Genomic DNA, 15608 nt, shown 5'->3' with positions numbered 1-15608 from the left:
ACATATGAACGGTTTTGTCTTAGCAAAGAAGATACTCCGGGCCGGTTACTTTTGAATGACTATAGAGATGAACTGCATCCAGCATGTCCAAAAATGCCTCCATTGCCAGATACATACAGACATGATAAAGGTGCCTCCAAATGAGCTTAATGCAACAAGCTCACCATGGCCGTCTGCCGCATTGGGAATGGATGTTATTGGACCAATCGAGCCTGCCGCCTACAACGGGCACACGTTTATCCTAGTAGCAATTGACTATTTCACCAAATGGGTCGAAGCAACATCTTACAGAGCAATGACTAAGAAAGTCGTGGTGGACTTTGTCCGCGACCGCATCGTTTGTCGATTTGGGATTCTAGAATCACTCATTACTGATAATGGCTCCAACCTCAATAGTGACTTGATGAAAGCCATGTGCAAAAATTTCAAGATCAAACACAAGAATTCCACAGCCTATCGGATTCAAATGAATGGAGCTGGAGAGGCCGCCAACAAGAATATCAAGAAGATATTGAGGAAAATGATAGAGAAGCATAAACAATGGCATGAGAAGTTATCATTTGATTTATTGGGGTATTGCACCACAATCCGCACATCAACCGGGGCAACCCCCTATATGCTAGTTTACGGTACAGAGACTTCCATTCCCGCTGTGGTAGAAATTCCTTCCCTAAGGATCATACATGAAGCTAAGCTCGACGACGCAGAATGGGTGAATAGTCGTTATGAGCAACTAGCCCTTATAGATGGAAAGAGAATGAATGCAATTTGCCATGGTCAGCTTTATCAGAACAGAATGTCCAGTGCCTTCAACAAAAGAGTCAAGCTGAGACAGTTCACACCGGGACAATTGGTGTTAAAGAAAATTTTCCTGCATCAAGATGAAGCCAAAGGAAAGTTCTCTCCCAACTAGCAGGGTCCATACATGGTTCACCGGGTTCTGACAGGAGGAGCCCTCATACTTGTAGAAATAAACGAAGAAGTGTGGCCAAAGCCGATCAATTCAGATGCAATCAAGCACTACTATGTGTAATCTTTATGTTTTCCTTATATGATGTAAATTGAACTACGCATGACTTGATTCTCGTTTAAGAGGGGATACGTAGACAACCCTATGGGTTCGGTCACAATTCAATAAAATTTTCATTCCCCTCGCAATTGGAAACTAGGGCAGAATTTTCAGGAGGACCCTCAAAATATCGAAGTAATTTCAGTCGATCATTGCAAACCATAGTCAGAAAACTCAACACATTAAACTGGGGCAGAATTTTAAGGAGGGCCCTCAAAATTCCGTAGCAAGAGAGGTTGCAATGTCCTGAACCACGTCACAGTTATCGGTTCATCTAAAACTGTTTCTTAATTATATACTTATATCGTATTTTTACAAAATCATGCACATTTATTACCGAAGTTGTCTTGTTTAGCAAACGCTACCCCAATGACACATGCAGTAACACTAGATCAAAGTCGAGCAGGTCAAGTAGAGCCAGTGGGGATACGAACTAACCTCCCCCCTTTTGCAAAACTCACTATTTTTCTTTGGATTCAAGAACTTGGATTGCGAAATCACCAAGCATACTATACACTCCTGGGACAAACATTGTTCAGGAATACGACTCTCATAACTGTTGCATTTATCAACATTTGCTACCTATACACACCAATGACATTCCGTGTATCACAATGTCCCCAGTAGTCACAATATCGCAATCTGCTATCAGCTAAGAAAGCTCTTTTACCATCTGCCATTTTATTTCTTGCATAAGGCTACTATTTTGTCTTCCGAGACTAAACGTTGTCTCCATCTGCATTTCTGCATTGCATAAAGCTACTATTCTTCCCTCAGAGACTAAACGCTGTCTCTATCTGCATTTTCGCATTGTATAAGTCTACCATTCTGCCTTTCGAGGTTAAGCTTTACCTCCGTCTGCATTTGCATGGCTGAAATATCGTCACCTCTACATTTGCATGGCTGAAAGATCGCCACCTCTACATTTGCATGCTCTATACTTGCATGGCTGAAAGATCGCCACCTCTACATTTACATGGCTGAAAGATCGCCACCTCTCCACTTGAATGGCTGAAAGATCGCCACTTCTACATTTGCATGGCTGAAAGATCGCCACCTCTGCATTTGCATGGTTGAAAGATCGCCACCTCTACACTTGCATGGCTGAAAGATCGGCACCTCTACACTTGCATGGCTGAAAGATCGCCACCTATTGCATTTCATGGGCTAAAAGATCGCCAAATACTGCATCTCATGGGATGAAAGATCACCAAATTATCCGAAGGCATCATTGTTCGGGGGCACCATTTGCATTGCCCGAGAACACCATGCCATGGCCTGAGGATCACCTTTCAATCTTTTGTATATCATTATTCAAAGGCATCATAGTTTGGAGGCATCATCCTCATAGACCGAGAGCATCATTTCATGGCCTGTGAATCCTTTATTATACGCTTCATGGCCCAAGACATCATGGTCTAAGGACATCATTCTAACTGTCTGGAGACAATCCTCATGGTCCGACGGGAAATTGCATCATGTTAAAATTATGCACAATATATGCTTGTATTGTTTGTTTGCAGGAAAACCGGCGAGCAACGGCCATCTTAGCGAGAGCGATCCCACTCCAGTTCCTGCAGCCATATCAAACCTAAACAGTCCACACTCCTGACCCTAGAGATTGCATCCGTTCTTGAAAATCTCCATCGGCATACTCCGCTGACGGATCCTGAACTACATATGGCCTGATTCCTATAAAACCAGGGATATGTAGGCAGCTTAGAAGCCAGGGCACGACCTATGCCTCCTCGAACAATTTTGTTCGGTCAAATTGGCCATCATATCTTTACTTGGCAACTCTTCCATCCTTCCCGGATAAAGAGGGTAGTTGTTGATATCCAATGTTTCCCTGTATATTTTTTAATATGCAAAATACTTTCAAAATAGCATATGTATGCATATATAAGCATGTCCAAATATTTTATTATTTTTTCTTAAATTTTTAAAGATTTTTAAATCAATTTATTGCCCTATTTTATCTAGAAACCCCCAATAATTATTCCCAAAATTATCATTTTGGTGATTCATTTATTGGACTTTCATATTTATGCTAAAATATAGCTAAGATAATTTTTGCATACGTTTACAAATTAATTCAGTATTTTTAAGCTAAATTGCATATAATTGCAATATTAGCCTCTTTTAAGATTTAACTATGTTTATATTTATAAAAGTTAGCCGATCATTTTAAAAGTGATAATTATAGATTTAAAATCATTTCAATACTTTTAATTTGTTTTCAAAAAATAATTTGCTATTTTTTTATAAAATAAATAGGGAAAATTGGCTATATAAATGTTAGCCCAATTTCATTTCAATTATAGCCAAATTCTAACCCTAATTAGACTCAATCTAAATCCCAATTACCCTGACCCAATCCCCATTCGAACCGATCCACAACCCACTTAAATAACCCAACCCGGATCCCCTACTTAACCCTCTTAATCCTGGTCGTTGATCATTTAGATCAACGACCAATATCTACCTTTTCCTTTTTTAACCTGTACTAACCTGTAAACCTAAATCATTTCTTACCCACCGCCACCCTTGAATCCCTTTCTCTCTCAAATCCTCTCGAGCCCTAGCCGCCTCCCTCAACTACAACCCTAAACTCTTCTAAATCCATGGTTTCCAAGGTCATCAGAGACCTATATCCACCTCCCAAGGCTCCTGCGTGCTCGATTATCATGGTTTTGAGGCTATATCTTGAGAAATCTTGGTCCAGGCCATGGTCGATGTCAGTTTATGGCCGTTCTCCGGTCGTCTTTGACCTTTATCCGGTCAGCCATGGCTATTCGAGTCCGACTCTTAACTCTCCTGCTCAGATCGATGATTTTCAAAGGCTTTCTCACCACTTGGGGTTCTTTTGAAACTCTAGCCTCTAAGGTTCTTCCAATTTCTTCTGGATCTGTTTCAGATCTGTGATTGCTCTAAACTTCTAAACATTCTCTCAAAGTTTTTTAAAACTCTACCATCAAAACCCCTTATCTTTCTGATTAAGTTTCTGTTATGTTATTTCGAAACCTTTCTTTGATTTTTGATATGTTTTACCGTGTTTGCTCGTATTATCCTTCTGCCTAAGTTTGCATGTTAAAACCCCTAATTTCTTTTAACTGTTTATTAAATAAATATTTGTTTGCCTGAGTTTTGTCTGATCTATCTGTTTATCCTTTTTTTAAAACCCTTCTATTGTTGAAAATCTTATGGCTTTGGGTCTTAGACTGTTCGTGTAAGTGCAAGAGTTCCTTTTCGAAATCTCTTTGTGTTTCTATCTTCTCTTTAACTCACCTATGTTGAAAACCTTAATTTTTCTAGGTTTCTTTGTTTGATTTTGTGACTAGCCTGTTCTTGTTTAAGTCTTTGTGACTATCTCGCTTCGAATGTGTTTCTACTGAGTTTCTTATGCCTAACTTACATCAGCTCTATGTCCTTGTGTTCGTCTTGACTGGTCAAGACTTGCCTCTTTGCTTGCTATGTTTGGTTAGTCATATCTCACTCTACTTATATGCTAAAATATGATTCATGACTCTCTCTTTGATTGACTCTGAGCTCCCTGTTTCTTGGCTTGATTTGAAAATTTCCCTTTAGATTTCCGATTCTCCTATTTTAACATGTTTTATTGCTTATTCATGGGAACCCATGTTACTCTCCTTAAATCAGTAATTTCGAATCCTTGATTCCATGATTTACTATATGCTGATTATCTCCATATTCTGCAACTTTATTTTGTTTTCTTACCTTATTTGGTTAACCGAGTATTTTACTGGTTCTTCATTGGATGTTTCCTTAATTGAACCCCTATGTACTTACCCCTCATTGTCTACTCTATACATGATGCTCTACTTGATTTCTTTCCTTAAACATTTTCTGCCCATTACCGTTGGTTGATTTCCCCTTAATTAAAGGAGTACCTGCATTGATTTGATTCTGATTAGTACTTGGTTCCATAATTACTATACAATTATAATTCTTGCCTTATTTTACATGGTTTCGAACTACTATATATACATACTCCCTCGTTAACACAATGATAGGAACATTTTAGTTCTGAACTCACACTTACACTAAAAACACTCTCTTGCATAACTACTTGTACTGTGGCCTGTTTAGCTGGCTGAAAGACAAAGTTATATTTTGAAGTCCTGCTACCTTTCTTTACTACATTTTTTGCTTCTTTGACTGGTATGTTCTAGTTAAGTTTTTAGCATCAACAACAATATGGTTACTTAATATTCTTGCCTTCTTGTCTGCTTATTGCTTATATCTAATTCAGTACCTTATTTAACTTGCTGTAATTTCTTTTCTCCTATTCTGAATCAATGTATTATGAATCCTAAATCCCTACCCCAATGTGTTTGATACTTATGGTTTGTTTGGAGCATGACAACATTGAATATTGCCGAACGTGACTCGAACTTGGTCCTCATATGATCATAACCTCCATGTTACCCTTATATGTTGTGTGTTCTGGTTGATTTTACAAGCATGACAACACTCCCTATTGTTGTGCATGCCCAAATTTAACTTATGCCTAAGTATATAGGCTCCTTGCAATGGATTCCCAAACCCCTGCCCCCTTTAATGTGAAATTATCGACTTGTTTGAAGTGTTAATGGATGTTTCCCGGCACCTTTTTCCCCCTTCTTTACTTCCTTAGTTCTTAAAGCTCTGTTTCTGCACCTGCACTCTCCGCTTAGACTTATGTTCTGCCCCCTCATGTGAGCCTTGCCTTGGGACCCATGATCTCCCTCTGAACTTGGACACATGAGGGCTGGCATTTCCACACTGCACTTGTCCCTATTCTGGTTATGAAACTTGAGTGTGAGAACTGCCCGGGGTCCTATTGAAGCCCTTAGGGAACTCTGACACACTCAAGTCTGAGAAAGGCTTTGGATCATGGTCTTTGTGTTGGTTTATCTCATAACTCAGATAGGAAGTCAAGAATCAGGCTTCCTCTAGTTGTAATTCTTTTCTTTGTATTTTCCTGATGTATTTAGTATTTAGTAATCCTTGTTTGTAATAAATTGTAACAAACATTTGGGGCTAACTAGTGAAAAGGGTTGGGTATCTTATGCATGTCAAGGGTAGAAACCATGCCTATAAGACTATTTAAATTTTCTGCATATTCAAACAACATTTAGAAACCATGCCTATAGGACTATTTAAATTTTTTGCATATTCAAACTGCATTTAGAAACCATATCTATAGGACTTCTTGTTCAACTTCACATCTAGATAACCTGCCTATAGGGATCATTTAATCATGCGCATTTGTCACCGTTTAGATACCATATTTTAGGTCCCAAGTGGTTATAATCCAGTAACGTGTTAAAATCGGTAACATATAGAAATCATGCCTATAGGGATCCATAAGTAAAATCATGTTCGTTTCTACTCATATGCGATGTTAGGTATTATGTCTATAAGGATCTAAAATCAGTAACGCATATAAATCATGCCTATAGGGATTCTTAAATAATTCTGATTTACTTCATTCACATTCGATGTTAGATATCATGTTCACAGGGATTAAAATCAGTACTAGTGGATACCATCACTTGTAGAATCTGTAACCAGTATATTTACTTTTGTCCATTCTGAATCTCCTTTTAATAGTCTAATTCCCTCACTTAACATGGTTTAACAAGCATACCTATAGGATTTCAAACAATTCGTTTCGAGTTTTTACTATCTCATCACCTTCTGAACTCAGTAGATATCATGTCTATAGGACCCCATCTAAACACTTAGGCAAGCCTTAGAGTAATAATTGTAAGATGGATCCACTTTTTCTAATCGCTACAACCAGTAGACAAGCATAATTTGGACTTCTTACCTGAGTTATGTAATAAACTAAACTGCCTCAATAATTAACTTCTCCCGTCTTTATGTGCTTTAATCAGACCTAAAAAGTATGTGTAACTCATGTTATTATGTTCTTCTGTTCAATGAGGTGTATTTGAGACTTTGTATGTTTACACGTTTCCCCTTAAATGCCATATTATCTGTTTTGTATGTCGCCTTAGAATTTTTACCTTTGAAACTTCCAAATAATCCTAATATCCCTCCCCTTTAGGATTAGTAGTCCTAGGTGCCTCCAGGATTGATAGAAATGGGATGGGTAATAGCATGCAATAGTGTTCGACATCAATCCACGCTTTAATACCTTAAACGGGGTGGGAAAGGGTAGATATAGATATGATAACCACGCGATAATGTCACGTGTAGCCCCTCATTGAGGAGTGATTACCGGACATTGTGTGGGGTGATCCATATTAAATATAAACCTAGGACCCCTTTCTTTTATTTGCAAACACTTTTTTTATTTTTTTTTTAAAAAAATGCTTCTTTAAAATGTTCTTCCTTTATGTATTGAAATCCCCTCTTATTTGAGTTTTATTTGCCTATATGTTAATTGCACCACAAATTCACAATAATTGTCTGGCCGGGAACCACACTAGTGGATCCTGAGGGGTGCCTAACACATTCCCCTTAGAATAATTTCAAGCCCTTACCCAATCTCTGGTTATTCAAATAACTTAGAATTGTATTTCTATTGGTGTCCTAATGCACCTTAATCATTAGGTGGCGATTCTTGAAATGCAAACACAGTTCCCAAAAGGAACAAGTTGTCCCTCCAAATGTCATGAACCCGATTTCGCGAGAAAAAGGGGGTGCGACAGTAGGACTTTAAAATGAACCCCCCATGAGTGCCCCCACGCACCAGGTAGGCCTGACCATGCACCTGACCGCGCAAAATGGCAGTAACACTACCTCAGGAGCGCGGTCGCGCTCAGGGCGCGCATAACGCATACTATTCTGTAAAATGAGCATTACTTTGTGCACAGAGATCCGTTCGGGCTCCATAATATATCGTTGGAAAGATATTTCAAAGGACTACAACTTTTGTGCTTTGAGTTTTTTAAATTCCTTACACATTTTCACTAAAACCTACTGAAATATAGACCTTCTACAAACTTAGTTAATTTTGTCAAATCTTATGCACTTCACTTTCCATCTTGATTTTGAAACAGCTATTTTACCCATAATCATCCCTATGGGACTTCACATGTCCAAAGTATAACGTTACTACTCCTTTAACTCATTCATACCTAAGCCGAATTTACGGGGTGTTACAATTACTTACCTCTATCCGGTCCAAACTCTAGCCCGCAATGCCTTTGCCTCTCGAATCGGCCTCCGAATACTCCAAATCTAACCAAAATCAGTGCACAACCATGAAAAATGCTAAGGGAACAAAGCCTACTCGAAAGTAATCAAATTACAACACAAATCCTGAAATTGGCCAAACTCGACCCCCGGGCCCACATCTCAGAATTCAATAGAAATCACACCAATAGAATCCTTATACTCTCACGAGTTCGTACATATCAAATAAATGAAAATCCGACATCAAATTCCCATTCAAATCCCCAAAAGAATTCTCAAATTTTTCTTCCATTTTCCCCAATTTTCACTCTAATTTGTCGAATTAAATGATGAAATTCAAGACTAAATCATGGATTTAAACCAAATATGAGTGAAGAATATTACCCCAATTGCTCCACTGAAAATCCCCTCAAAGTTCACCTTCTCCCAAGCTCTCTAATGGTTTTTGTGATATTGGACTTAAACTCTCGATTTTGAACTTAAACATTCTGCCCAGATATTTTCTTCATCACGAACGCGGCAGTTCCCTCGCATTCGCGAAGCACAAAGCTTCACTGACCAAAATTCCTACTATGCGAACGCGAGAACCCTCTCACGAACGCGATGCACAACTGATTCACCTCTTCACGAATGCGACCTCTACTACACGAACGCATATAACAAATGCCTTGGGGTCCCAACTATTCCACTTCCTCTATACGAACGCTGTAAAACCCTCGCGAACGCGATGACCACAGACCTCAGCCCTTCGCGAACATGGGACCACCTTCGTGAATGTAAAGGCCAACTCCACTGCTTCACATCCTAACCCTTCGCGAACGTGGGACCTCCATGGCGAATGCGAAGGTCAAAACCCTGCAACACCAATAACAGTTTTTCTACAACTTTTTCCAATATGAAAAGATCTGTTCAACCATTCGAAACTCACCTGAGGCCCTCGAGTTTCTAGCCAAACATGCCAACATATCCCATAACATCATTTAAACTTGTTCCAACCTTTGGAATACTCAAGACAACATCAAAACAACAAAATCACATCAGATTCAAGCCTAAGAATTCCAAAAACTTTCAAATTCCGCTTTCGATCAAAAAGTCGATCAAACCTCGTCCGAATGACCTGAAATTTTGCACACATGTCACAAATAACACAACGGACCTACTCCAACTTACAGAATTCCATTCTGACCCCTATATAAATATCTCACCAATCAACAGGAAAACGCCAAAATCCTAATTTCGCCAATTCAAGCCTAAACCTTCCACGGACCTCCAAAATACATTCCGATCACGCTCCTAAGTCTCAAATGACCTAACAGAGCTAACCAAATCATAAAATATCCAATCCGAGATCATATACTAACAAGTCAAAACTTGGTCAAACCTTCAAATTTTAAGCTTCAAACTGTGAACTATTCTTCCAAATTCAATCCGATTATCCTGAAAACCAAAACCGACGATCTACATAAGTCATAATACACCACATGGGGCTATTCATGCCCGAAAACTGGCGAGCAAAGTGCAAAAGCCCAAAACGACCGGTCGGGTCGTTACATCCTCCCCCACTTAAACATATGTTCGTCCTCGAACGTACCCAGAGTGATCCCACATCACCCTATCTCATATAGGCTTGATAACACAATGTAACTGAAATTTTGCAATCCAACCTAGCCCATAAACTTTAGAACCACATTCCTACTTCTAAATTCATCCACAAGACTAGAATCTCACATTTATACTCTGAATAAGCCCAAACAAGTTGTATTAAACCATACCTACTACCTCAGATGCAATTACATGATATACCCCACAACTCAAACACTCGTAACAATAGCTTCTAATCACAGTAGTTGCCCAAAATAATTATCAAATGAAGCCTCATTCCAATACTTCCGTATACTGTCAATGATAAAAGAAACACGCAGATTCGTAATCATTTCTTAGATCAACCATTCATGAAGCCATTTCTTCTTTGGCGAGGACCATAACAAATGTTTGAGCCGAACCTCAATATTATCCTTCCAACATGCTGAAATCGAATTCGTTTGTATTTATTATAGACCCCAACGATCTCATCTAATCCAACACAAGTACTCTGGTGACATGACACATCAATACAAACTAAAGCCACAACTCGTGCATTCCGCGCACCAATAAGCAACAATCCGAACATACTCGAATCGTGAAAATGACTCAAATGAAATAGTTGTATCGCAAGCTCACCAGTACCACCACACACAATGATGAGAACCCATCACACATCGTAGAACTAGAACACACGAATCTATCCCGTAGGATCATACCTCCACATAGCTTCTCTCCAATACGCGATCTCATCCAAACACTGGTCCAACATGAAACACCTCAAGTCACTATGCTCAAATCAACAACCACGTGCAATTAGATATCTAGAACTAAAGAAATCATCATAACCACTATGAAGCAATTAACATAACATTACACAAACCCGAAAGGACACAACGGATACATCATCCGTCGAGCAATACTCAATACTCTTTCCACTCGAATTCCACTGAGAGACCCCAATAAAATCGCACCACATGTGCCTATAACCAACAAATCCTAACGCTTCACAACACGGAAAGGTAACTCATACATCTCTCCAGATCACTAATAAGCTCAATAACAATCGAATCAACATATCCCTCAACAATAAAACTCGGAGTCAACCAAGCCAACCCGATGTAGAACACACATCCATATTGGCCTACCAATGAGCCCCTTGTCAAGGAGTCCCTGAAGCTGCTCCTTTAACTCCTTTAACTCCGCTGATGCCATATGATATGGTGCCCAGTACCAAATCAATACCGAAACCAACAACCCGGTTCGGCGACATGCCCGGTAGCAGGAAACACATCCGGAAGAATCCCTCATTACCGAAACTGAATCAATGGTAGGAGTCTCTACACTGACATCCATCACGAAGGTTAAATAAGAAAGACAACCCTTCCCAACCATCCGCTGGGTCTTCAAAATGAAATCACCGTACTAGAAACATAATCAATCGAACTTCGCCACTCAATCCGTGGCATCCCCGACATTGCCAACGTCGCTGCCTTAGCACAACAACACAGAATAACACGACACAGAGACAACCAGTCCATACCCAAAATCACACCAACATTTGGAATACTAAGAAACAAGGATCTGCTCGGGTCTCTAAACCCCCAATTATTACCACACAAAATCGATATACGTGGTCCACAACCACAACCTAACTTGTTTTTAGGAATCTGCCAACCTCAAAATCCATACCGCACGCGAATCACCATATCTGATCCCAACTCCATCATCTGAATATACAACACACCTCTAATACCCAATCATCTCACGGGATGTACTCCTATAATTCCTCTGTGACACCAAGCAAACTCGAATCTCAGTAGTCGATCCAATAAGAGAGTGCCTCAATACTAGTGAAGTATCCTCAACTCAAACACTTGCCTTTTTCTGAAAATGCATACTCTCATCAAGCCATACTAGTTAGTGATCTCATTTATCTAGTCATTTGAAACTATCCGTGTAACCCAAGAATTATGACCTTTCTTTCAAAACTGAATTGTGACTTTACACATGCAAATCTCAATCCTACACAACATACCGCACATACCATATCATCCTAGGATAAACATAAGAACTTCATATTCCCGTCCGAGCCACAAGCAACCACGTACTCAACTAGCCAAGAGCTTTCCATTGATCACTTCTAGAAGAAAATCACTATCCGTCCCATGCTCCTCATGCTCGCAGAAAATATACATCTCTAACTGAGGTAGGAACCATCAAGAACTCTCCGAGTACCCTTTGCACAAAACCAAACCTGTCAGGACTGAATCCTTCTAACTCAACCAAGCTACGCAGGCCACTAAAACCCAAGAGCATTGCCGCGAAACATTTGCCTAAACTCATTACCCATTAATCATCCAAAGAACAAGTCATATCCTTACCATGCCGATCCGGCCTACTACCAAGCTATCCCATCTATTCGAGTTTCATTCTGATTTACCTTCAACTTGATAATCCTTTTTGCTATAACAACACAATTCCTCAACCCAGACTAACCACACGAGACCCAAGCATAAAACCACACCGCCTAAGGCTCATAAGCCGCTGGATACTCTCTTAAATATTCCCAAGCGCACCACATTCAAAATACCTACCCTTAAGTGACTCCCTGTGAATCCAAAGCCATTACCTTCACCTTCCTAATACTGATATATCGAATCCCATAATGATATAAAAATACCACGAATCTTGACACCCTCCAATGCAAACCTCAGTTTCTAGCCAACTATACAACTTGAAAATCTCCAATTATTACATGTAAAATCTTGAACCCATTAGAACCATTCTCGAGAGTCATCCACTCTACTCAAACCATAATTAGACCGATCAAACGGACCGGACGACCTATGCTCCAATAGTACTACAACACGCAGAATATAACCTCACCTTAATGCAACCCAGCAACTTCCTGTTCTATGCTCGATACATCCTTTACCAATAACAACTCAAGTCATTCCGTGATTCTCACACATCCATAAAGCATAAAATAACCTGTATTTAAATTTCCTTTGCTCGAGCCATCCTCGATCTTAACCTTCGAAAGCCATAACTGATTCACCAGTACACCTCCATTGGAACCAACATAGCCCATAATCGTGCAATCAACTAATCAATAGCAGACTCCCCCACTTGGCTCAAAGCCATAGATCAAAACACACAATAATTCATAATGCATATACTCTATTACTGCCATAATACCATAGTGAGATTAAACTCAATCCATCATAAGCTTGTGATTAGACCATCTAGTATTTTAAATCTTCTGCAAATCTCATGTTCACCCTCGTAACAGTCAATCCCACTCTCTTAAGCGACCCCAAATTTAAATTGCAACACATATATTCTACTAGTAAAAGAGGTCTTCCAACAAACTATATAAGGATCACACAAACTTCAGAACACTCCACAGGGGATAACCCACCTGCTTTGCCTCAAATTAACATATCTTTATACCCTTCCACCATCATAAACATTACACAGTCACTTATTCTTCCTGAGTTTGGACTTATATCACAACGTGAAATCTACTTCACTTCTCAACTAGGAAACATGAAAAGCTCCTTCAACACGCTAACAACTTGGGCTATACATCAAATCACGATGGGAATCAAGCACCGGATAGTTCTTACTACCCCCAAGCGTACCCTTCTTATTTCGTTCAAATCATATGTACACATCTCACAGTCACATCATACTCATCACATAGCTATCCAGTCATCACTCCTACTAATAGGGACAGTATCGTACATATAGATCTAAAAGCACATGCGCACACAATCAATGCCTTAGAGCTCAAACTATAAGCAAAATTCGGCCTTAAGTCCTCCAGACTGGCCCAACACCAACATACAGAGATCTCACATCTCGCCCCTCGATCAGGAAATCACAAGACATCAATGCATAGCTAATACCGAGTGCTCATATGCGCATACGAACACGTGGAAGAAATTCAAAGAGTTACATTTCAAGCTGAATCAAGGACGCACAATAAGAATTCAAGAATGGGAAGTTTTTCCTAAAGGTTCAGTAGCCACCCGAGGATAAGCACAGACGTCTCTATACCAATCCGCGAGACTCTACTAAACTTGCTCATGACTCGTGAGACCTATGTAGCCTAGGCTCTAATACCAACTTGTCATGACCCGAATTAACCATTCAGTCATTAACAATCATTTTTATGTCTTTAATTAATCAAATATTTTATAATGAAAGTCTAAATGAACAGTGCGAAATATATACACAAGCCTGGCATCGGGGTGTCATAAGTCACGAGCGTCTACTAAGGTCTGAATACAACGAAGAGTCTAAAAATGTACTAAATACTGTCTAAGGAAGACAAGAGAGAGAAAAGTAGTGCTGCGAATGTCAAGCAACTACCTAGCTAACTCTGATGACTCTGCCACTGATTAATCAACACCCGCTACCGGGTTCAGAACACCTAAATCGGCACACAAGGTGCAGGGTGTAATATGAGTATGCCAACTCAGTAAGTAATAAAAGTAAATAAAAGCTGAGCAGTAAGAAAACACGTAAACCATGTCATAACACTACAACAAATGTAGATCATTTCCAAAGCAGTACACAAATCATTTACTTCATAAATAAAGCTCAGTTTCAGTAAAAACCTTTTAAAACAACTTTCAATAGTTTCAAACGAGTGATAAAATAGTGAGTGTAAATGATAGAAAAAGTAAACAGCCTCTCGAGAAAAATATGAATCATAAATCGCCTCTCGGTCATAATATCAACAGGACCAGCCCCTCGGGCTACCTCACAATCACTCGTAATCAGCCCCTCGGGCATAATATGAATCAAGAACCGCCCCTAAGGCAACAATAAGAATGAATAATAGCCCCTCAGACAATAATATGAATCGACAACAGCCCCTCGGGCTACATCACATCACTCACATTAGGTACCCGCGCTCATTGGGGGTGTACAGACTCTGGGAGGGGCCCCTTACGGCCCAAGCGCAACATCAAGCCATATCGTAGTATAATTAATAGGCTCTCGGCCTCATATCAATCCACATCGTGTCGTAACAAATTAGGCCATCGGCCTCATAATCATAAATCGGTACCACACTGTTACGGCGCACAACCCAATCCCATAATATCCTCACAACATAGGCCCTCAGCCTCACTCAATCAGAAATCTTTCAAGCCACTCGAAAAATAGTAAAATATGATGCTCAGCCCAAAATATCATTTAAAATATCAAAAACGGAATAAAAATGGCTAAGTTATAGAAATGGTAGACTACAGCATGGCTGAGTACTAATATGAAGTAAAAACATTGAGGAATAGTAGTAAAAATTCCCTAAGGGTCCAAAACAATTGGCAAGAGACCCAAATATGCCATTCAACCCAAACAGGATAATACTTTCAAAAACACATTGATAGCAAACAGTTTTCAATCAAATGCGCAGTTAAATAATCATATGGGATAGACTAAGTCGCAATCCCCAACTATCCATGAACCCACACTCGTCATCTAGCATGTGTGTCACCTCAAATTAGCACAACGATGTGAAGTCCTATGTTTCATACCCTCAGGACAGACATTTACAATCATTAATTACCTCTATCTGATCCAAACTCTAGCCCACGATGTCTTTGCCTCTGGAATCGGCCTTCGGATGCTCCAAATCTAAACAAAATCAGTGCACAACCATCAAAATATACTAAGGGAACAAAGCCCACTAGAAAGCAATCAAATTACAACACAAATCCTGAAATTGGCCAAACCCGACCCCCGGGACAACGTTTCGGAATCCGATAGAAAT

The sequence above is a fragment of the Nicotiana sylvestris genome, chromosome 12 (genome assembly GCF_000393655.2).
Source record: "Nicotiana sylvestris chromosome 12, ASM39365v2, whole genome shotgun sequence".
Taxonomy (NCBI): Eukaryota; Viridiplantae; Streptophyta; class Magnoliopsida; order Solanales; family Solanaceae; genus Nicotiana; species Nicotiana sylvestris.
This window is presented reverse-complemented; position numbering follows the sequence as displayed.